Source organism: Dromiciops gliroides, chromosome 6 (assembly GCF_019393635.1).
Source record: "Dromiciops gliroides isolate mDroGli1 chromosome 6, mDroGli1.pri, whole genome shotgun sequence".
Classification (NCBI taxonomy): Eukaryota; Metazoa; Chordata; class Mammalia; order Microbiotheria; family Microbiotheriidae; genus Dromiciops; species Dromiciops gliroides.
Genome location: NC_057866.1, coordinates 266,897,154 through 266,915,983, shown reverse-complemented (window position 1 = coordinate 266,915,983; position 18,830 = coordinate 266,897,154).

The window sequence follows — 18,830 nt, the reverse complement described above, 5'->3', positions numbered from 1 at the left end:
TACCATGTATTATTCCCATTTTATATATGTGAAAACTAAGTCTCAGAAAGGGAAATTACTGGCCCTGAGTCACATAGCTAGTATGTTTCTGAAATAGAATTAGGAATGAAATCTTTCTGACTTCATTTCTAGCATTCTATCCACAACAAATTATAGCTCTCTCATTGATAAAATGACAACAATAACAAAAATAAAAGAAGCAAAAAAGTGTCCTTGAATTCATGGAACATTGATTTTTATTTGCCCTTTTGGTCATGTGTTTCTATTGTTGTTGTTGTTGAGATGATATGCTCAAAGTATATTGAATCAAAGTACAGAATTATATCGTTCATAATGCATATTGCTAGGTAACAGTAACTATTCATCTCCGACTCTGTTTGGAGACAACTCAGTATGCTTATTTTCTTTTTCTTAATCAGTTTGGTCTTAGGAAAAATATACTGTTATTCAAGTAAAGTAAAAAATAGGATTATTAGAATATTGAGATGTAGGAACCAAATGTCTTTGTCAAACCAGGATTAAGCTTAATTCTCTCACTCAGTTGTTGTATTGATGGCCCACATTCTTTCAGTGTTTGATTAGTACAATTTTTTTTAAGGTTTAGGCTGAAAAACCTGTTGGCTTTTTACTATACTTCACCATTTATATTGACACCATCATTTTGCTAACTCAGCAAACAACATTAGTTCAGACATATTACAGTTTACCCTCCTTGCTACTACAAATTCAGATTTTAACCACTTCCTTCCAAGATAAGATTATTACAAACTCCATGTAACAGGGACATTCTAATCTCTGAGTACAGATGAAGATGAGATCTGACATGGAAATGAACAGAAATGTTACTGTTTGTGGTTTTGTGATTTGCTGTTGCTTCTGCTGCTGTTGTTTTGGGAAGAAGATAAGTTAAAGTCATCTGGGCTTTTATCCTTCTTGTTGACATCTAGGGGCACCTATGTGGTGCAGTGGACAGAGTGCCAAGCCTGGAGTCATGAAGACTCATCTTCCTGAGTTCAAACAGGACCTCAGACACTTATTAGTTTAACCTTATTTGTCTCAGTTTCCTCATCTGTAAAATGAGCTGGAGAAGGAAATGGCAAACCACTCCAGTATCTTTGACAAGAAAAGTCCAAATGGGATCATGAAGAGTCTGAACCAATTTACTGAAAAGACTGAATCATAATAACAGCTGACCCCTGGCAAGGAAACTATGTAGATCAACTACCCACATATAATTTACATTCTGAAAACTACCTGGGACACTTAGAATTTAGAAAACTTGCTCAAGATAACACAGTTATCCTGCAGCAGACAAGATTTAAACAAAGACTTCTCTGGTCCCAAGGACAGACTTGTATTATTTATGTCAATTATTTATCCCCTCATCTATAATTCCTCTAAGTAGCTGTTGATGAGTCCTTTTCAAATTTCAAGATAGAATGTTTTCAAATCAAGTGAATAAAATAAAGACATCTAAAGGTTGTCCACCAACCCAGTCTTCTATTCAGTAAATTCTATCCTTATTATGATGCATGTCTGAGTCTCCATATTATAGCAGGCTGCTAGGTAGCTCAATTGACTGAGAGCTGGCCTTGGGGTGAGGATATTCTGAATTCAAATCCAGTCACTTAAAACCTCTCCCCATGTCAGTTTCCTCATCTGTAAAATTGGGATAAGAATAGCTTCTATTCCCCTAAGGTTATTGTGAGGATGCATTAAGTGCTTTAGAGACTTTAAAATATATCTAAATGCTTGCTATTGTTAGAAATGATTTAAAGATCTTTCAAATGATTTAAGGATCTTTCAAGTTCTCAACTCTGGCATCACTTTGTTTTGGTTCAACTTATTCTTTGCTTTTATATCTAGTTATCAATATGTTTTGCTAATTCTCTTTCATAGCTACATCCCTCTATTGCTCCTAGACATTCCCCTCTGCCACATTGGTTGGTTGATGTCCTTGATTCTCAAAGAGGATCAATGTATACAATATGTCTGTACCTGATCAGACCAATATGAGCTTGGAAGATTCTATGACATGTCAGGCACAAAACCACCATTCGAATATTTGGAGTGGAGATGTCTCTAAACTATCACATCTTACATTTCTTTTGAGCTACTGTAATTCTGCTTTGCTCATAGAACACGACACTTTCTTTGATGCAGGCACACTGTTGTGTAGTCCTATTCCAATGTCTCCCATGTCTCATAACCAATTATAAAGTTATTCAGAGATGCATTGAAAGTATCTTTATATCACTTCTAGCCTCCACATGAGTGAGGGCCCTTTCTCAGTGAGCAATGGAGTAAACAAGAGATATCAGCTTGGTCTCATGCTTTTTAACAGGATGTTTTCAATGAAGTTCTTGGACACTTTCAAAGAGAGTAAAACACAGCATCGAGATCAGCTTACTACAGGGACAGTAAATTATTTTACTTGAAAAGGACACAAGCCAAGGCTAAAATGGAGGGAGAGTTGGTGTATGACTTTTGTTTCACTGCCCCATACCTACAAGACAACCACATTGGTCTACTTGCCATGCCTAGTACATTATGCTGCATTTCTCATCTCTGTCTTTGTACTGACTGTCTCCCATTCCTGGGATATTATCACTTCTTACTTCTGCCTCTTAGATTCCCTGGCTTTACTCAAGACTCAGCTCAGATCTCACCTTCTGCAGGAGAACCTTTCCCAATACTCCCAGCCTCTCCCAATGCTGCTAATGCCTCCCTTCTGTGTTTGCTTCCAGATTATCCTGTTTGTATTTTATATCTACCAAGTCATTTGCATGTAATCTCCCTCCTTACAATGTTAGCTCCTGCAGGGCAAGGACTCCATTTTTGCCTTCTTTTGTATCCTCTGTGCTTAACATGGTTGCTGGTACTTAATAAATGCTTAATAATGATGTGTTTACTGACTCCAGACTATTTCCAGAGTTCCCTTCTCCTCCCACTGTTGTATTACTTCAGGAGCTATCTGGCTCCTCTCCATTTCCTTCAGCCTACTTTATTTTCCATTACTGTAATAATCCTATTGAAACTTTATTTTCATTATGCTCTTTCCCACCTGAGAATCACACTGGAATGAAAATAAATAACATTTATGTAGGATATTAAAGCTCATTCCTTATCACATTTCAGTCTTCCAAAGACTGCAATAAAGGCACTGCAACTATTATGGACTCTACTGTACAAAAGATAAGAGCAACAATGTGAAACTAAATGAATGGCTAGTGGTCATACACAAGTAAAAGCCTGAAACAAGATTTAGAAACTAGCTCTTCTTGACTTGATATCCAACTTAATGGAAAATAGATATAGATATGGATACAGATTAGATATAGGTATAATAATAACTATAGATACAGATGCAGATTATATAAAAAGATCTAGATATAAATATGGATACAGGTTATCCATAGGTGTAGGTATATGTGCAATTGTAGGTTTAAGTATAGGTATAGGTACAGGTATATGTAAAGGTATAGGTATAGGTATAGGTATAGACACAGATGCAGACCCAGATGTAGATGCGGATGCAGACACAGACATAGATGTAGACATAGACATAGATACAGATACATGCCTAGATATGGCTACAGACTAGATATAGATCTGGATATAGATTAGAGTGAGATAGAATTGTTTATCAGATACAAACTCTGCAAACTAGTCTTTCAGGTTTTCCATCATGAGCTGCTTCCCTCATTCTATACTATATTACCATCTTATTTGCCTTACTCAACATAACATGTATTTGTTGGTCAACTAATCTTTTGTTAATATCTCATCTTATTGATATCCAAGACATTGACACAACCTTCATTTCTGAATGTACCTTTTCTCTAACCAGTGGTCAATCTCTTATAAAGGAGAATTTTAAAATAGGAAGAAAATGGTAGTTCAGCAAACTTTTAAATATATAAGCCAATCCTGATACTTCATAATTACCCATCTCTACAAAGAAGGGAGAGAGATGCTTTGTCACATTTGTTCTTTGGGGCTAAGCTTAATTGTGATAATTAGATATTGTTTAGTTTCCTGTTTTTGTTAGTGGTGTTTATATGTACATAGTTATGCTCATTGTCTATGGAGTTTTACTGGTACTATTTATTTCAAACTTCATCAGTTCATGTAAGTCTTTTCACGTCTTTCTGAATTTTTCGTGTTCATTTTTTTAATGGTCCAAGAATGTTCCACTGCATACCTATACTCTGATTTGTTTTTTAGCTCTTCCTATTATTTGGGCATATCTTTTGTTACCCTAGTCTGTGTCATTGTACATTTTGATTTCAATTCTCTCCATGTGGAGTAACTTTCCTTTTGTCCTCTCCCAGCTCATAACTAGAGAGGCTGAGCTTCGTGTGAGGATAAAATGGGTAATAATTGTAAAGTGCTTAGCACAGTGCCTAGGTGACAGTAATCACTAAATAAATGTCAGTTATTATTATTGTCTTTGGCAGTTAGGTGTTACAGGGGATAGGCTGTTGGACCTGTAGTTAGGAAGATTCATCTTCCTGATTTCAAATTCACCCTCAGACAGGTAACTGTCTGTGTGACCCTAACTAAGTCACTTAATTCAGTTTTTCTCACTTTCCTCATTTGTAAAGTGAGCTGGAGAAGGAGATGGTAAACCCCTCCAGTGTATTTGCCAAGAAAACCGCAAAGGGGCCATAAAGAGTCAGACAGTATTGAAAGGACTGAACAATAGCAACTACTATCTTTTACCAGTCCACAATTCTCAATGCCCTCAATGTAAATACAAGGTGTGAAGGAATGTTAAATCATAATGACATACCCTAACTCCTTGATCCCTTCAGGAGATGTCAACACCTTTCTCTGAGTAAATCAGAAGAGGCAATTTTTGATCATGGTCATGCTACCCAGGTGACCTTTAGAGCTTATGAGCCTATGGGGATTGTTTTGTAGAGGAGACCCTTGAAAGGGGAAGAAGACATTTTTATATCTAGCTGTTCCCCATTCAGCCATGGAGCACTTTTCTCGCTTTTTTTTTTTTTTTGTTAAGTGATTTGCCCAGGGTCACACACCTAGTGAGTGTCCAGTGTCTAAGGCTGGATTTGAACTCAGGTACTCCTGAATCCAGGACTGGTGCTTTATCCACTGCACCACCTAGATGCCCCCCTTGAAACACTTTTATTAGAGAGAGACCCTATCTAGTCGTTAGAAAGTATGTTGACTTGAAAAGTTTTGATTCATGTTTTAAGGGAGCAGAGACACATACACCAGACAAACAGAGTGAGAAAGGCATTTTTCTTTTTTCTTTTTTTTTTTTTTGAGGTAGAAAGAAATTTGGATGAATGGGGACTGATGGCAGCAAAAAAGGGAGCCAGCTGGGACGAAACAAAAGAGATCTGTCCATTGGGATTCAAGCAATGGAGAGGAGTAGGCCTGGGAAATCAATGAAGCAACTCACTTAGCAGAGGTGCTGCACTCAAGGGGATCTCCATTAGACCTCTTCAAAAAGAGGAAGAGACCTCTGGCACTTAGTATGTATGTGACCTTGGACAAATCACATGCCTTTTTTAGGCTTTGTGCTTTTTTCCCCCCTTTTTCACATAAACAAGGTAGGGGTTTGATGAGAAAGATTCTTGGGTCCCTATGATGCTTTGTAGTGTTATTGTTCTTTTTCCCAAGCCCTGAAGTACTAAGAGTAGGGAGTTGTTCTTATCACCTGTATATCTCAAACACATGCCTCATTTCTACAATACTCTATGTGAGCATCCTCTTCCCTTTGAAATCTGTATATTTGTGGGAAAGAGTACTTCAAATTTATGGAGCAAATATTTTTTTTTTATACTGGCTAATGGAAGATTTGATTGGGAAGCACACTGGTAGGGGTTTATGTATTAGGCATGCCCCAACTCCACAGGATATCCCTGAGAACCAGAGGTAATAGCCTCCCTCTGGGAAAGCCAAACATGAGAGGATGCCCACCCAGAGGAGGGATGCTACAAAAATATCTTACCTCCGTATCAACAAACAGCCCATTTACTTTCATGCCTGACCTTCCTAAGTGTTCTCTTGTATCACAGACAACTTAAATCATCGGTTTCCACAATCTCGGTTTGTACTTGGGTTTATAATGGTCTATAAATATTTCCATAGTTGTTTCAAGTGCACATGTTCTGTTCCTAAATCAGATTGTTAGCTCTGTGAGAGAAAGGACTGAGACCTCTTCTGTTACATTCTTTCACAATATCCCATGGCATTTCTTTATTTATAGGGAGGGCTAAATAAATGCAGATGACTAATAATAGTCCTTATAGAGTCAATAATTTTCTAATTATTTAATTGATATATGCATTGCTTTTCACCAAAGTATTCATATAATCATAGATTTAGAGCTTGGTGGGACCTTACTAGTCATGTAGTCCAATTTCCTCATTTTATAGCACAGAAAAACTGGGGTTTAGCGCTAAAGGCCACACAGGGAGCAAGTGGCACTTTAGGGATTTGAATTCTGGTCTTTAAATTCTCAAATTCTTCAACATATACAGTAAGTAGCCTGTGGAATATTCTGGGCATAGAAAGATTCAGTGACTTGCCAGCAGTTTAGAGACTTCCCAGGAACAATCTCTGTTTATATTTCAACTCTGTTGTCATTAGCTTAATGTTCTCTTCTAATAAGTTCTCTAGCCTCTGTATTTTCATCTGTGAAATGGTGATAATATCTACTATGTAAGCTCCCTCCTCAAAGGGCAGGGTTATATAGTATTTCATTTCTGTTTTTCCAGTTCCTTTAGTGGGCACTTTGACAAATGCTTGCTGAATTGAATCTTGCAAATCTCAATAATCTTAGTTTCCTCATCTATAAAATGATGGGATTGAATGGGGTTCAATGAGATAATGAATCTCCAACATCCCTTCTGGTTCTAAGAATTTTTCTATCGAACTCCCTCCTAACCCCCATCCCTATTCAGAGTTTATTGTGAGAATACAAATCGTTGGCACTTATACGAAAATTTTAAAAGTCTTATTAATGTCAGCTATTACAATCATTAGTGTTATCATTCTAATTAATAGTAACAAAAATGATGATTGGCTTTGAAAATAGCAATGGTTACAACAAGAAAGAATAGAGGAAGACTAGCTCCTTTTAAGAATTTAATTTTTACTGAAGCTTTCAAGTTCCATTAGGGAATTTAATTTGAAATCCTCCTGTGGATATGCATATTGACCAGCAGGGAGCAATACAAATTCTCCCTGGGGAGCACAGGGTCAAAGAGAAGGAGAAATGGGAAAGCATCAAAGCCTTCAGCAGTGTCAGCCCGGCTGTGGCTGAGGCTGCGCACTTCGCTGTCATGTGTTCTCTCTGGCCGCTTTTACATCAGACAGTAGATAAATCTCTTTCCCAGAATTCTCAGGTCAGTGCAAATGCACAACAGACATGTTTGAGCCAGACTACTTCAGTGGAGGAAACATTGTTGGTGGCCATAGACACCAAAGACCCAGGTAGAAGATAATTCTGCTCCAAGCAGGCTCCATTCAAATCCCAATACCCCTTACTCCCTTATCCCTCTCAAGACAACTTCCCCTGTATTTGCCCCTAACAAAGGCTATTTCTAGTTTGTATATGACAATTTGATTGGCTATAACTTAAACGCTCGTAAAGTTTAAAATAAACACAGATTAAGTGTGTGTGGCTAAGTGGGGAGGACTTTTGCCCTCCTGACAGATGGCCATGGAGTCCCAGAATCTGCTTTGTGATATTGGAACCTATTATCTGCTCACATCTCAGAGCATACGTGGCGGGGTGTGCAGCTGGAGCAGAGGCGAACTCTGCAAGCTATTAACCCCAATGGGGTTCTTGTTAAAAGGAGATTGTTTTCAGCTCCATGCCATGTGGCTCATCCCTGCCAAATGCAAGCAGGCAGTTCTGTTGTGTGTGTGCACACATTAATCAGTGTGCACATGTGCCCTCTCTCTATAAGACACTGGCTGCTGGGGCCCTTCATGTATGCCCGATTCTTTGTAATTGGTCTCCTTCCTTCTAGTTGCCCCCCTCCATCCTGACAAAGCTATCAAAGTGATATTTCTAAATAAACTATGCATAATAGAACCCTTATTTTCTATTCTACTATGTATAGGCATATGCTCATTTTATTTGATGTTTGTTCAGTTCAAAATTAAAATTAAAATTAGTTTTAAAAATAGTCCTGTTTCAAAAGTCTGAGCATATCACTTGCTTAAAAATAATAGTGGCTCTCTATTTCCCCTAGAGGAAGGGTTCTTAACCTGGGTCCATAAATTCATTTTTATTAGAATATTTTTATTAATATCTTTTAATATAATTGGCTTCCTTTTTAATCATATTAATTTTATTTTATACATTTACAGCATGATTCTGAAAAGGGATCCATAGGCTTCATCAGAATTGTCCATGACATAAATATGGTTAAGAAACTATTCTAGAGAAAAATACAGACTTTTTACTTTTTTTTTTAAGCATTTCGTTCCTTTCATAAGCTTATCATGGCCCATTTTCCCAAGATAATTTCATGTGTCTCTTCTTCATGATCAATGTGATTCAGCCAAACTGGCATGCTTGTTCTTCCCTGGATGAAACTGGTTTATCAAAGTCAATTTTTAAATTCTCCCTTTGAACATTTATATTCCAGAATTCACAAATGCTACAAATCAGGGCTTGATTCACCATTTTCTTGATTTCTAGAGTTAAGAAAGTGATGGAAAAAATGTTAATAATGAAGATTAAGCTTAAAAGCCTGTTGTATATACTTTTGGGGGGGGGTGGAACTAGTTGTTACACATTTACCAGAATGCTGCTGGTATCTCTATAGCATTGCAAAAGTTGTCTCCCATTCCTGAAATGAATCCCTATTCACCTCTGTTTCTTAGAAATCCTTCTAAGATTAGCTCAAAGACTACCTCCACCAAGAATCATTTCCTGATTTCCTCAGCTACTTGTATCCCCCCTCACCAAAAGAAATTTGTATTTGATATATGCATATCATAAGTAATATTTATATGTCAATATATTTGTATGTTTTTACATATGTAATGATATACTTGCAAATATCTATTGTCTGAATATTCATATATATATATATGTTTATAGAAAGAGAGAGACAGAGAAACAAAGAGACAGAGAGAGAGAGAGAGATACACACAGAGATAAGAGACAGAGAAGCCCAGAGATAGAGAGACAGAGACAGAGATGTATTAAGGACTTACTGTGCTTGGGAACACAAAGAAAATCAAGATATAGTTTTCAATTCCATAGAGTTCCAAGTCTAACGGTAGAGATGACATGTGATTGACTATGCATTAACAAGGATAAATTTGGGGTAATAACTGTCATTAAGGGGGATTGGGAAAGGCTTCCTGCAGAAAATGGGACTTAAGTGAGGCTTGAAGGAAGTTAGAGGAGGCAGGAGATGAGGATAAGGAGGGAGAGCATTCTAGACATGGAATTCAGCCAGTAGAAACATTATTCATAGTCAGGAGACAGAGATGGAGCACACTATGTGAGGAAGAGCAAGGAGGCCAGTGTTATTGGATGGCAGAGTAAATGGTAAGGGCTAAAGCATAAAAAGACAGGAAAAGCAGGACAGGGTCAAGTAATGATGGGCCACGGGATATTTGATGTTGCTGAAATTGGCCAATGGGATTCTTATTGACTGTATACATATATAAATCATTTTATAAGAATGTGGAAATCTTATAATTTTTTTCTGATTCTGGCTAAACTTCTGGTTTTCAGAGTTTTGCTGTTGCATGTGATCAGATCAAGTCGATTGTAACAAAGGCATAAGCAAAATTCCATTGTATCTCAAAGATAAAGGCAAAATATGGATAAGAAACTGGAAATCCAATTTTGAAAAGACAATTTGTTAATAATAGCCATTGTTACTAGGAATATTCTCATTGTGGACTGGAAGCTTTATTTCAAGCTTTTTTTTTTTTAATTTGGTAGTTAAATTTTTTTTTTTATATTTCGCCTGGATTAAATAGTAGGATCATCATAATCTTCACCACCACCTTTGTTGTCGTTGTTGTTATTGTTGTTGTTGTTGTTGTTGTTGGTAATATTGTTGTTGTTGTTGTTACTATCCTTATTACTATTACCATTGTTGTTGTTATTCAAGAATTTCTATTTCAAATTCAACATATGAAACATTAATTGGTTCAAAAAGTTTTGAATTTCTTTGGTGTTCAAACTTTTGAATAATGCAAATTGCAGCCCCTATGTGCCTTCATAGGCTCTGTACCCCCAAAGAAAACCATTACCTTATAGCCATTTTTTCAGTGATTAGTTTTTCTTAACTTTCAAAGGCTGTGTTTCACCTGAAAGACATACAGCCCCTATGTGGACAAAGACTTAACAAATATGTGTTGACTGATTCATTGACTGACTAAGAGTAGTATCACTAGCCAGAGAATCACTTTCACACAGTTTAGTGGATAGCAATGTTACATAAAATTAGTACTGATGACTGCTTATTGAGAAGTTATTAGAGTTGCTTTATGACAAAAACCAGACATTTCAAAGCTAACATTCTCCTAGTGATACTAACAAGGCTGTGTAGAGAATATTGTGTCCTCTAAACAATCAAATTGTGGCTTACTGTAAGATCTATGTAAAGAGGCATCTTGATTGTGATTTGGTGATATCATATTACCAAGGATGATATGTCCAAAATTGTCATGTAAGAGATTAAAAATGGTCATATAAAGAAAGAAAAGGATATGAATTGGACAGCATAAATTTTTATTGCCTTAGTCTCCACAATATCTTGAAGGTCCTAGAAAAAGGCCTTCATTGAATTTTTTGAATCATTTAGGCACAAGTTATGTCAAGATATGAATTGCAGGTGCGTATAATATGAGGAATGAGGAGATTATAATCAATAGTACCATTGAGGAAAAAATCAATATTTGACAGAAAATGGATCCATAAAAATATATTCAGCCATTCACTGGTGAGTTTGACTTACTTTACAACAAAGAGGCAGCTAGGTGGCACAGTGGATAAAGCCCCGGCCCTGGATTCAGGAGGTCCTGAGTTCAAATGTGGCGTCAGACACTTGACACTTACCAGCTGTGTGACCTTGGGCAAGTCACTTAACCCTCATTGCCCCGCCAAAAAAAAAAATTCTAGAGGAATATACCTAAATTTCCCATATCTTACAAAGCCCTGAACAAGTACATATTGAATTGAAGTCTTAAACCTTTGACACATAAATGAGAAAAATTTTGAAGAACTTTTAAAAAGTTGTCTGACATTAGTTAGCACACAAAGCACTGTTACTTCCATCAACTCACACATTTCTTCTTTACAACATCTCAGTTTCAACTTTCAAACCTTACTATAGATTGAATCAATGATCTCATCTGTCAGTACTCCAACCATTGATGGAGATCTGAACCCAACTAACTGTTTTCATTCTATGCTGTTCTTTTCCATAATATTCCTTAGATCATTCACAAATAATCCACCCAAAGTGGTAAAGGCCCTCTCTGTGGAATTCTTACATTTCATGGGTAACAATAAGTCTTTTGGGCTGTCCATTGATTATCCCTTTATCTCGCAACATAACAAGCCCACCATGGTTCATTTGCCAATCAGGTAAAATTATTCCCATTTTGGATGCTTCAAATTAAGTCCTATCAAAATGAAATGACTAGCCTAACAGCATACAAATACTTTACAGTGCCTTTTTAGACTAGGGCCCAGACTCTTTACACTTCCCTTTTTACAGATCTGCTTTGATAGGGTGATAATTCGCCATCTGTCTATACGTAGTTTTTAACCTTTAAAAGAAAAAAAAAAAGAATTACATACTCAGGTCCAAAGTTAAGAACAGTTATTATCCTAAAAATGATATTTTATGAAAATGTTTTTATAATTTATGTCTTCAAGGCTCCAGACAGAATTACTCTGAACATTTATTTTTTCTCATTAGGGGAAATGTAGACTTAAATATGTACCCCAAAGTGTTCCCCTTGGTTCTATTAAAATATTTATGTCAGTATAAAACAAACTTAAATGTATTTCATCTTTCTGAATTTCTCAGTTAGTTTTGTGCTTTTGGAAAAAAAAATAAGTACCATTTTAATTGATGGGATTAGTTTTGTTTTTTTTAAATGATTTTAGAAATTCATGGCTAACGGGATGAAAGACTTTTTCTCCCAAACTTATGAATGAAAGATTACATCAATATATAGTCAGTTCTGTTGTATTGCTACATATGTTTCTTCAAATCACCATCCTATGCAAAATTCTGCAATAAAAACACAGACTTTATGGGGAAAATGGGGTTAGGGCCATACCATTCAAAAATTTCATCAGTAACATATAAAAAATAGGAAACTAATAAAAATTATAGCAAAATTTTATACATGTTAAATGGTTAAGAAACAGATAAGTATTATAATAAACTGTGGTTATGTCCAGATCTTGGACTGCTGATCAACATATACTCCAGTCTGTAAGAGTAATTTGGACAAACATCAACTCTGTGTCTTCCCAGAGGCCATGGTAGAAAGGGGTGGAGGGAGGTAGTAATGGTACAGATCAGACCTTCTTTACCATACCTCCTATTATACCACAAGATAGATATACAAATAATATGCCATTTTATCCTGACAAAGCCTTGAAATTTGCTAGTTCAGAAGAAATCATTTGGAAACAAACATTATGCTTAAAATGAACCCTAACATTTCAGTCTCATTAGGACAAATCTGCATATTTGAAACACACATTTTAGTATAATTGACTACATTGCCATACTATGTCTACTGTTTTTTTTGTTTGTTTTTCTTTTTTGAGGGTTTTCCCTTTTTCTCTGATTCTTCTTTCACAGCATGACTAATGCAGAAATGTGTTTAAAGTGATTGTACATATTTAACCTATATCACATTGTTTGCTGTCTTGGGGAGGGCAGAGGGAGACAAACTTGAAATTAGAAATCTTATAAAAACAAATGTTGAAAACTATCTCTACATGTAACTAGAAAATAATAAAATAATTTTATGATTAAAAATTAAAAAAAATTTCCCTGATAAAAAAAGAACTGACTGCACTGTTTTAACCATTTATAGCTACTCTAAACTCCCAATCTCTTTTTACACATATATGTCAATTAAATGTAATTGTGATACATAGGGTGTTACTTGATCTCAATAGGTTCAGAGCCTTGTACATTCCATTTGCTATAAGATGTAATGGGTTCCTGATCACAATCTATTTCCATTTAAAGGGAGAAAAACTTGCTACTGTCATGATCCCTTTGTGACCTTAGACATTCCACTTTACCTCCATAGACTTCAATATACTAGTCTTTTTTGTAAAATAAGACCTTGAAACCCCCATGGCATTCTCCTTTTATGAGAGACTGGAGTTCACAGAATATATATGTATGTATGTATGTATGTATGTATGTATGTATGTATGTATGTATGTATGTGTATATATGTATATGTATGTGTGTATATATATGTATGTGTGTATGTATGTGTGTTTGTATATATGTATATGTATGTGTGTATATATATGTATATATGTGTGTGTATGTATGTATATATATATATGTTTGTGTGTGTATATATATATATATATCTTTTTGGTTTTGTTTTTGCAGGGCAATGAGGGTTCAGTGACTTTACCAGGGTCATACAGCTAGTAAACCTTAAGTGTCTGAGGCAGATTTTAACTCAGGTCCTTCTCAATCCAGGGCCAGTACTTTGCCCACTGTGGCACCTAGCTACCCGGAAAAAAAATATATGTATATATATGTGTGTGTGTGTGTGTGTGTGTGTGTGTGTATAGATATATATATATATATAGTGAGGCAATTGATGTTAAGTGACTTGCCCAGGTTCACACAGCTAGGAAGTGTCAAGTGTCTGAGGCTGGATTTGAGCTCAGGTCCTCCTGAATTCAGGGCCAGTGCCCTATCCACTGTGCCACCTAGCTGCCCCTGAAAATATTTTTAATGATTAATATTGCTATGTGTCCAAAAATATCTTGCCAACTATAATTTTATCTTTCTCCCTGCACCTGCGTATCTCAAAAATCCCCCACGTCTCCTAAAATATGATATACAAATCAGCTATTTCTAAGCTGCCACCAAGACAGGGTTTAAATATTCCATTCTTGGAAGGGTACTTTGGAGTACATCTCCCCTCCCTGGGAACATGTCATTCCTTGGCACCAAGACGTTTCACCTGAGTAGAGCACTTGAAAGGCACTGGGAAGCAGGTGAAAGTTTTGCAATAAGATCCAATCTAATCAACAAGATTGCTTGCCTCCCAAAAGGATTGAATGATAGGCCCCAAGATGTAAAGCAACTTACTTTCCAAAAGGCAAAGAGGAAGTAACAGGTACAGCCAAGTTATGCAATCAGGTCTCTGAACCCTGTGCTCTTTCCACAGTGAATAAATCCAGTCCTCTCCCCACATTTACCTTTTTGATTTTCAGCATCCTGCTCCCAACAAACCTAGGTGCTGTGAGCTAAATTTTCAGATGAGCAAACTTAGAAGAACGACTTCATTATTATTCAGTCCTTCAGTTTTGTCCAACTCAGCCCATATGGATTTTTCTTGGCATAGATACTGGAGCATTTTGTTATTTCCTTTTCCGGTAGATCAAGGAAAACAGAATTTAAGTGAGTTACCCAGGGTCACACAATTAGTGAGTGTTTGTGGCCACATTTGAACTTAGGTCTTCCTGACTCCAAAGCCAGTACTCTATCCATTGAGCCATCTCATTTTCTCCAAGGCCAAAAGAGGTGAAATGACTTGTCCAGGGTCACTTTAGTGACAATTAGTGTCTGAGGCCAAATTTGAACTTAGAGTTTTCTGACTCCAAGTATATTTCTCTATCCACTGAGCAATCTAACTGCCTTAATAGTAAGATTCTCATGAAAGGTATGAAGTCAGGTCTTCCTGACTCAAAATTGAGAGTTCTACCCACTCTAACACCTGACTGCCTACAACATTCTGGTTGTTCTAGTTACTGAGCAGTGAAGACATGCCTGGTAGGTATATCATTGAGGACTATGCATATTTCAATCTGATTATTGAAAAGGAAAGCAAATGACCAACAAATACACAGGAAAAAATTTGATTATCTCATGTACATTTGTGTTTACAAATATCACATGACTTGAATTTTTGATATGAGAAAGGAATTAAAGCTCATTCTTTCCAAACCCTTCATACTGTAGATGAAGAAACTCAGGATCAGACAAGAGTCGTGACTTGTATGGGGTCACAGAATAAGTTAGAGAAGGACTTGGGCTAAAAATGAAGGCTTTCTCCTATGGTATTCTTAATTACACGTTCACAAACTAATTTTTCATAAAATATTAGTGATAGAAAAATATTTTTTCTCTTGTTAGTATTTGTTTTTATTTTTGTTTATGTGACTATTGGTATTCTGGACATTTGTTTTTATTGTTCTAAAGACCTACTGCTTTGGAAACTCTGCCACCTATGCAGATGGGTGCTTCTCACCTTCTTACATATTCCAATCTCAGAGTTGCCTTGGGGTACTTGGGAATTAATGATTTGTCCATAGTCACTCATCTAGTACTTGGCATATGTTAAATTTGATCCCAAGTTTTTCTGATGCCACAGGGGTCCTTTTATTCACAATATTACAATGCCTCTCAAAAAGAATCTTACAAGTAATTGAATTATGTAACCAAACCAAAGTGGAGATAGATCCCTTGAAAAATCATGAAGTCATTCGGTCTCTAGATTTTATGGCTTAGAATGAGTGTAAATTAGAAATGTGTTTTCTGTTGTGGTTAGAAACATTAAGGGTCCTCACCTCTCATTAATATTTGTGTAATGGTAAATTGGACCATCTATTGTTTGAATTCTTAACTAGCCCTTAGTCATTGAATGGACATTGCCTCAAACAAAGGACTGGCAAAGACATAGTTTAGAAAGTCAAAGGTCATTTGCTGCATCCTGGGCCATCACCAATCATCTTGACTTTTGTCTTGCCACTGGACTTCAATGACTCTGGAGGAGAGAATGAGGCTGAGACTTGTGTGTAGCTCTGCTTCATTTAAATCCAAGTCATGCAGCGATGTCATCGGTTCTCTCTGAGAAGGAAAGACAACAATAACAGCTTGAATAGTTACATTGACAGCTCAATACCTTACAAGTGAGTCAACTAAATTTACTTAAAAATCTTTTGTTTTGAATCACATTAATTTCTGAATATATCATTCTCCCCTGTAACATTTTTTTTTGGAGGCAATTGGGGTTACGTGACTTGCCCAGGGTCACACAGCTAGTAAGTGTCAAGAGTCTGAGGCCGGGTTTGAACTCAGGTCCTCCTGAATCCAGGGCCGGTGCTTTGTCCACTGTGCCACCTAGGTGCCCCAACATTTTTTAAAAAATGAAAAAGACAATACCAAAAAGGATAATCAGTTTATTAAATTTCTAAATAACACTATATGTGTGTGTGTGTGTGTGTGTGCATGTTTGTATATTCTTACATCAGCACCCTATCTACCTTCCCAGAAAGTCTACCCATTGGTTTTAATTCTGCCTTTGAAGCTATCCAAAACAAATGCAAAGAACTTGTGGATTCAGAAATTGGAGACCTGTCTTTGAATATTTTCTCTACCACTTACTAATTAAATGACCCTGGGCAAATTGGTAAACACAATGGGTAAAATATTTTCACCACCATTCTCACCAATTGGTTGGAAGCAAAGTTAGGTGCAAAATATTAAAATATGAATCACTGTTAAATTGTATAGTTTTATGAGAGAAGCCTTCAAATAATTGAAGACCATTATTGTATCTTCTTTCTGAACACCCAAAGTTCTTCCAACCAGAGATCATACACTATGGTTTACAGAACACATTCTTTGCTAGATGGAGCAAGGGAAATTTTTCACTGTCCCTCTTAAAACATTGGATTCTTTCTAATAAAAATGAGCACAGTGATCCAGATGTGAGCTGAGTAGTGTGGTATACAGAGAGGCTATAGCTTCCTGTGTTCTCTTTTTCTAATAATGTGGCTTAAGATTTCATTAGCTGCTTTGGCTGCAGTGTCAGACTGTTGGCTCATTTTGAGCTAGCATTTACAAAGAGCTATAGAACTTTCTCACATGAACTCTTGTTAAGAAGGGTTTTCTCTCTAGTCTGACCTTCTCTTGGTATTCTTTCCCCCTTTTTCACCTAAATGCAGTACTTTACATTATCCCTGTTGGAATTTATCTCATTGATTTACTTGTATGACTTTCTGAATAGGGGAAAACAAAGGTCTTTCTATTGGTTTTCTTAGACATTCAAAAGATTTTAATTATTTAAAGAGATTGTGTTGTTAGTATAGAAAACATTTAAAATGTCTAGTTCCCTAGCAATGAAGAGTTGTCAGTTTTCAAGATGCTTTCTTGCAAACTCTAGCACTTGAGTTTGATTTGTTAAGGTATTTTTCATTGTTTAATTTTCCTTTTCTCTTCTCTGAATTTTAAATTTCTTATAGTACTGCTCTCCTTCTATTACATATCCCCCAAGACTGTGTTGACATTTGAATGAGTATTTCAAAAAAGTACTAAATTACAAGTGATCAGTTGCCCTGAGTTCTAGTCTTCTATTAGCCACTGACAGAGATATGGGATCCTTTATATACTATCTCTCTGGGCCCCATTTTCTTTTGTAAAATAACAAGATTAGACAAAAAGTCATTGAGCTTCCTTTTATCTTTTGACTAGAGAAAAGAATTGCATATCCCTCCTTCAGATTATGAGGTAAAAGATTTAGTTGGAAAATTCCATTCACTATTTAATATGATTAATGTGTCTCTTTTTAATGTTATTTTTCTTGGTTTATTATGAAAGACTTACTTTTTTGTGTATGCTAAGATAATTATATATGAAAAGGGAGACAGGTTCTTCAATGGTCAAAATTAAATACCAACATATTTGAATTTTGATGCTAACAAACATACATAATAAAGTTAGCAATAGAGGGATGGAAGAAAATGGCCTTTGCTTTCTTAATTAACCTTTTTTTCTGATTCAAATGCCTTAACATAGAAAACAAAGAGAATGATGAGATTATCCAAGAATTCTAGGACTAAAACAGATTACCAGTTTTCATAAGAGTCTTTTGATAGCTCCCCAGAAACATGAATGGAAAAGGAAAGATTTAATCTTAACCCTCAGGACCTGGAATTTATTACTTGAGAGTGGTGGCTTTGACAACTCTCATCAGAGAAATGTTGATGCCATTATACCTAAGGACACCAAAGCTGAGATGAATTGCTTGGTCCTGAAGGGGTAAGCAGAGAAGATAATAGTGGGGAACAACTCCAATAGGAATCTGCATGTGCAGCAGCTACTACAACATCACTTCAGTGAGAACCAATGGAGATCATCTGAGGAATGTGTATCAAGGAGATACCACAGGATCAGAAATTCTTTAAAACCAATAAAGATCCAGAGAAACTACATTTATGGGCATCACTACATGATCAGCAAAGACAAGCAAGAACCAGCAGACCAATGTGATAATATCACCATGCTGAAGGTTCTTCATAATCAGAGGTATGAGTTGCCCTTCCATACCTGTGAGGGCCAGCTAGGGGGCACAATGGATAGAGCGCATGGTCTGAAGTCAGAAAAAACTCATCTTCTTGAGCTCAAACCTGGCCTGAGTCTCAGTGTAATGCTGGGCAAATCATTTAATTCTGTTTGTCTTAGTTCTTCATCTGCAAAATGAGGTGGAAAAGGAAACAGTGAGCCACTCCTGTATCTTTGCTAAGAAAATTTCAAATGCCGTCACAGAGTCAGACACAATTGAAACAACTGAACAACAACAAC